Here is a 6847-nt window from a genome sequence, read left to right as displayed (position 1 = left end):
AGAGAGGGGGGAGGTGTGTGTTTTAATGTGCTTGACCTAAAGAAAGCGAGATTTTTTGTTCAGCATAAATTTGTCATTGCTTCTAAAAGAAGATTTGGTCTGTTTGCTGCAAATGCCAGTGAATAACTATGGCTCCTTACAATAATTCAGCACCTACTTCTCTCCACACTTTATGGCTTAGGAGAACATTGCCTCATTTGTTTCATTTTCCACTTGTGTTCTATTTATTTTAATCTTTGGCATTTTAGACTGGTAGTAGACTGATCCCATACAGTATCTTAGAGTTGATGGAGTCTAGATAGAAAGCAGGTCTCAACGCTATCATTTGCCTTTCAACAGAGTTCCGTGAATGTGTTTTATTTAGCCAATCATACTGAGAAAAACAATGTAAATGATTATCTTCAGCTGAAAATTCCTCTGATGTGTGTTCTTTCCTCGCCCCCTCAGCCTTCATAGTTTTTTCAAAGGACTCAGCTTTCTAAGGCCTCTGTATATGTTAAACTCCTTTAGGACAGGTTACCTGGGAAACAGACTGGAATCAGAGATTTGCATGCACAGAGTTTGTTGGGGAGGGCCCTTTGGAACACATCTACAAAGGAGTGATGAAATAAGATGACGTAGAGAGATGTGGTGTGATTAGAACAAGGGCTATCAGCTGATTGTGTGGAGAGCTGAGGGGCTGAAAGGTCAGGGTTGTCCCAAGTTGAGACAAGACAGATGGGGTTTTATACCCCAATGTAGACCAGTCATTGAATGTGGGTGACCCGTGGGAAAGGCACATAGTGGATGAGGCAGCTTGCCTTGAATGAGGGCATATCTTGAGTACATCTCACCTGTGATACTTTAGTAGCCAAGAAGCCCTGGCAGCTGGAGAAATGAGTCGTTCTATTCTAAAAGGAAGCATCTTGGTGACACAACACATTTGACCAATCTCAATCATGAGGGGCAAACATCTCACGTAAGACTTTTTGATATTTGTATCTAGCAATCAAAATCAGCCAGTTGGATTTTTTCAGGACACATCCTCTTACAATTTTCCCAGTCTCTTCATTCATTCCTGGAGATTCAGTTTTTCCTCCGATTTCATTTTCCTTCATCCTGAAGAACTTTCCTAATTTTTTTTTCTTGTAGTTTGGATTGGCTGGCAATAGACTGTCTTCATTTTTCCTTGATGTGAGATTGGTTCCTTGATGCTTTCATTTATCTTTTATTTTTGAAAATATTTTAGTTGGATATATAATCTGGGTTGAAAGTTATTTTTTGTTTTTCATGTCAGTACTTTACCAATGTCATTATACTAAATGTTCTTGGTAATTTTTGATGAGAAATCCGTAGTATTTAAATTATCACCCTTCTCTGTGTAATGTGTTTAGTTTTGTTTGAAATGCCTTTGTATTTTGCAGTTTGGTCACTATGTATCTATGCATGATTTTCTTAGAATTTATCCTGTAGTATTTACTGAGATTCCAGATGCTATAAGTTTATGTTTTCCATCAAATTTAGGATATTTCCAAATGTTGTTTTTAAAAATCGATTTGTTCCCTAATCTTTTTATCTTCTTCTTCTGGAAATCCAATGCCACTCACTTTAGATATTTTGTCATTGTTTCACATGTGGCTAAGTCTTGTTTAATTTTTTTTTTTTAATTTTTTTTTTCAACGTTTATTTATTTTTGGGACAGAGAGAGACAGAGCATGAACGGGGGATGGGCAGAGAGAGAGGGAGACACAGAATCGGAAACAGGCTCCAGGCTCTGAGCTGTCAGCCCAGAACCTGACGTGGGGCTCGAACTCACGGACCGCGAGATCGTGACCTGGCTGAAGTCGGACGCTCAACCGACTGCGCCACCCAGGTGCCCATGTTTAATTTTTTAATCAATATTATTTTTTCTGTTTTCTTGAGTTTGAGTAGTTTTTATTGATCTATCTTTGAGTTTGTAGACACCTTCCTCTGTTATATATCTTCTGTTATTGAGCCCATCCAGTAAACTTTATTTTAGGATATTGTACTTTTAAGATTTAAAACTTCATTTAGTTGTTTTTTTTATATGTTTTGTGTCTATGCTGGTATTTTCTATCTCTGTATTCATTCTATATGTATTTGTTATAAAAGTTATAACAGTAGTAGTTATAATAGTTACTGTAAAGTCCTTATCATGATAATTTCAAAATCTGGGTCATCTTGGATTTCATACCTGTTGTCTTTTTTCTTAAAAGTGAGTTAATTATCAATTAATTTTGGGTTTTATCCTAGTCACTGTTGATGTTACGTTTTACAGATTCTCTTGCTACTGTAGTCCTCATGGGGATGTAGATGGCTTTGTCGTAGGAGGGAATCAGTCCAGTTATGTTCAGACTATAAGATCTGTCTCATCTTTTATGGGTAATGGTTTAAATTTCAGCTCATTTTTTTCAGCCTTTGCTATGCTGGTTTGGGCATACATTGTGCATATATATTTCAGGGGTAAATCCAGGCATTAAGTAATCATAGCATCCTGTTTTATTCCCAGTAAGTTACACTTATGGGTCACACCTGCCTTGTCATCAAGCAATGTCCATAATTACCAGTTAAAAATTGACATATTCCAACTAAAGATTCCAGATGTAAATTAACTGAATCTCAATAAGGAAAACCTTGCCTATTCTAAATTTATCAGAGAGAATGATATTTTAATATATATTTTTAAAGCTGGTTCAGTAACTTGTAAAAATCTACTTTTAAAGAGAGATAAAATATTTTTCTAGCAATGACTATCTAGGACATTTAAGAACAGCCTTTTTGCTGAGAACAGCTAAGTAATTTAGGAAAATATGTTTTTAAATATCTATTTTAAGACCCAAAAACACTACCAATGCATTCAGAACTGAAAGAACCAAGAACCCAAAAGGAGGAACACCAAGGAACTTTATTTCAGTGTCTGGAACCACCTTTTCCATTAAAAATAATGATAAATGGTAAAACATTTATCACTGGTGAGAGGAGAAGGCACTGAGCAAAACATTGACACTTTCACATACTGGGGAAAAGGTGGAGTTAACAGTTCTTGTAAGTACCCAAGTTTTCTGTGGATATCTAAAGTTGTTACATTTTATATGTAACAGGAAATGGGAACTAGACCAGTTCTCATAACTGAAGCCCAGTTTAAAATCGTCTCAATTCCTGGGGCACCTGGGTGGCTCAGTTGGTTAAACTCAGGTCATAATCTCATGGCACATGAGTTCAAGACCTGGGTCAGGCATCTGGCTTTGCACTGACATTTTTGGAGCCTGGAACCTGCTTTGGATTCTTTGTCTCCCTTTCTCTCTGCCCCTCCCCTGCCTTCTCTCTCTCCCTCTATCTTTCAAAAATAAGTAAAATAAGATAAAATAAAATAAAATAAAATAAAATAAAATAAAATAAAATAATCTGAATTCCTAACTGGATTATGGTGATGCACCCAGCTGCTTGATGATAACAGAAATAATTCCTCTCTGCAAAAAAGATGGCAATGGCATTAGCTAAATCTTTGAATGATTGATATAAATTTTCTATTTATTGATATATAATGTTGGCAAACAATAAAAAGTAATCAGGCACAAAAAATTAAGAATTGGCTAAAAAACAAGAGAAAAAGTAGGCAATTAAGATTTATCAAGAGAATAACCACATATTACAGGGATAGTACATAACTTTTCAGTTAGTTAATATATTCAGAAATTGACAAAATGGAATATTTTGACAGAGAAGAGGAAAATTTGACAATGGGGAATTCTATTACTTAAAATAACAAGTTAAGATGTTAGTAGTTGAGGGGCACCTGCGTGGCTCAGTTGGTTAAGTGTCAAACTTCAGCTCAGGTCACGATTGCATGGTTCATGGGTTCGAGCTCAGAACCTGGAACCTATTTTGGATTCTGTGTCTCCCTCTCTCTCTGTCCCTCCCCTGCTTGCACTCTGTCTGTCTCTGTCTCTCAAAAATTAAATGTTAAATTTTTTTTTAAACAGAAAAGACTCCTGTAGTTGAGAGGTTATTAAACGGAGTAATTGAGTTTAATCATCCGATTTAGTGTAGCTGAAGAAAGAATAAGTGAGTTAGAAGATAGATCAGAGAAAATGTCCAAACTGAAGCAAGGAGCTCCAAAAATATGGAGAATGTAATAGACAATTAAAATATGGTATAAACATCTAACAAATATTCAATTGAAGTCTTAGAATTAGAGAAGAGTTAATTAGGAAGAAGCAATCATTGCAAAGATTGTGACTGAGAATTACTAAAAACTAATTAGAGAATTCAAGGCTGAGATTTGAGAAGTTCTGTAAAACTCATAGAATCAAAATAAATATACTGAGGTATGTTATCGTAAAATTATTGAAAACAAAAGATAAATAATAAATCTTAAAAGCAATCAGAGGTCTACAGATTCATTCAATCCTAGTCAAAATCTCAGAAGGTTTTTTTGAAGGAAACTTATGAATTGTTCTAAAATTAAAATGGAATTAACAAAGGGAGTTTTAAAATGAACAAAATGGAAAAACATTCTTTTAAATTCGTAATTCTTTTAAAACTGCAATAAAGCTACATTAAGACTATACTACGGGTATAAGGAATGACAAATCAGTAGAACCAAACAGAGTCTAAATATAGATGTAGATACAGATATAAATTATATAGTCAATTTATTTTCAGCCAAGGTGCTAACTTAAATCCATTCAAAATAAGTCTCTTTAAACAGATAGTGCTGGATCAATTCTATATGACACTCCACACACCAACGTTAAACTAATTCAAGATGTATCAAAGGCTTAAATATAAAATCTACCACCATAAATCTTCTAGAGGAAAAGATAGGAAATTGTCTTTGTCACCTTGAGTAGGTAAAGATTTATTGAACAAAAAAACCCACCAGTCATTATAAAAATTGATAATTTGAGCTATATCAATATTAAAGAGAAAACTTCTATCAAAAGAAATCATTAAGAAAATGAATATAGAAGCCACACACTAAAAATATTTATATGCATAAATCTGACAAATGGCTTGTATCTAAAATATATAAAGAATTCCACAAATCAATCTTATGAAGACAAATAATCCAATAAAAAGGGTAAAACTTTTGAAAAAATACTTTGCAAAAGATGATATAAGAATGACAGTGTTGTTTAAGCTCTCAACCTTGCTGCTGTTGTATTGCCAAGATGTTGCTTTCTAACAAGCAGACTCTGGACAAGCTGGACATGGAGGGGAAGTGGGTCATCAGGAGAATGGACTTCATCGTACCTGTGAAGAACAATCAGATAACAAACAACCAGAGAATCAAGGGTGCCATCTCAAGCATCAAATTCTGCTTGGACAGTGGAGCCAAGTCATTTGTTCTTATGAGCCATCTGGGCTGGTCTGATGGTTTGTCCATGCCTGACAAATACTCTTTGGAGCCAATTGCTATAGAATTCAAATCTCTGCTGAGCTGAGATTTTGTTCTTGAAGGACTGTATGAGCCTGGAAATGGAGGAAGCTTGTGCTGATCCTTCTTCTGGGTCTGTCATCTTGCTGCAGAACCTTCCCTTTCATGTGAAGGAATAAGGGAAGGCAAAAGATATTTCTGGGAACAGGGCTAAAGCTGAGCCAGCCAAAATAGAAGCCTTCTGAGTTTCACTTTCCAAGCTAGGGGATGTCTATGTCAATGATGCTTTTGGCACTCGTCATCAAGCCCACAGTTGAATGGTGGGATTTAGTCTGCCACAGAATGCTGGAAATTTCTTGATGAAGAAGAAACTGAACTACTTTACCAAGGCCTTGGAGAGCCCAGCAACCCTTCCCTGCCATCCTGGGTGGACCTAAAGTTACAGACAAGACCCAATGGATCAATAATATGGTGAACAAAGTCAATGAGATGTTTATTGGTGTTGGAATGGCTTTTACCTTCCTTAAGATGCTCAACGACACGGACAATGGCACGTTTCTACTTTGATGATGAGGGAGCCAAGATCATCAAAGACCTGATGTCCAAAGCTGGGAAGAACAGTGTGAAGATTACCTTGCATGTTGGCTTTGTCACTGCTGACAAGTTTGATGAGAATGCTAGGACTAGCCAAGCACGGTGACCTCTGGCATACTTGCTGACTGAATGGGCTTGGAAGGTGGTCCTGAGAGGCAGTTGCTGGGGCTAAGCAGATTGTGTGCAGTGGACCTCTGGGTGTATTCGAATGGGAAGCTTTTGCCCAAGGAATCAAAGCCCTCATGGACAAAGTGTTGAAAGCCACTTCCAGGGGCTGCATCACCATTGTAGAGACACTGCCACTTGCTGTGCCAAATGGACACAGAAGATAAAGTCAGCCATGTTTAGTACTTTTCTGGCTATTGATTCCTGTGTGCAGCCCCTAAGTCAACTTAGCAGTTGCTGCGTCTCCCTTCGGCAGTAGCTAAAATCTTCCCCGTGTCAGGATTCACTTAGTGGCAAAAAGATGCAGTGTCGAAAACTCTTAAACAGTTGCACAGCATCTCAACTGCTCTTTTACCACACCCTGGTCTTGCCTGCATGCTTCAAGAACCCCTTGAATTTCTTAGTGACTAAAGCATTGTGCATTCTAGAGGGCATATGTTTATATTGTGCCTGTTAAAAGAAAATGAGTTGTGTTAGCTTCTCTTTTTGAAGTAGCTTATTATGATTAGTTTTGTCATTGTTTCATTACTCAGGATCGAAATAAGATGAAATCCCAGTTATAGGTAGTGAGGGAGACAAAGTTGTTAATGTATTAAATAAATAATAAATGTTTTTCACAAATGACCAATAAGCACAAATGTGTAAAAAAAAAAAAAGGCTGTATACTAATCATCAGAGAAATACTAGTGAAAACCACAATGATATATC

General features: G+C 36.5%; 1 pseudogene; it reads left to right on the top strand.

Annotated features, from left to right (window-relative positions):
* Nucleotides 1–5152: 5152 nt before the first annotated feature.
* Nucleotides 5153–6322, top strand: LOC112858734 (phosphoglycerate kinase 1 pseudogene; annotated as a pseudogene).
* The last annotated feature ends 525 nt before the right edge of the window (nucleotides 6323–6847 follow it).

The sequence above is a fragment of the Puma concolor genome, chromosome A2 (assembly GCF_028749965.1).
Source record: "Puma concolor isolate L17-30 chromosome A2, mPumCon1.1.hap2, whole genome shotgun sequence".
Taxonomy (NCBI): Eukaryota; Metazoa; Chordata; class Mammalia; order Carnivora; family Felidae; genus Puma; species Puma concolor.
The sequence above is the reverse complement of the archived record's forward strand: the minus strand, read 5'-3'. Positions and strand labels throughout refer to the sequence as shown.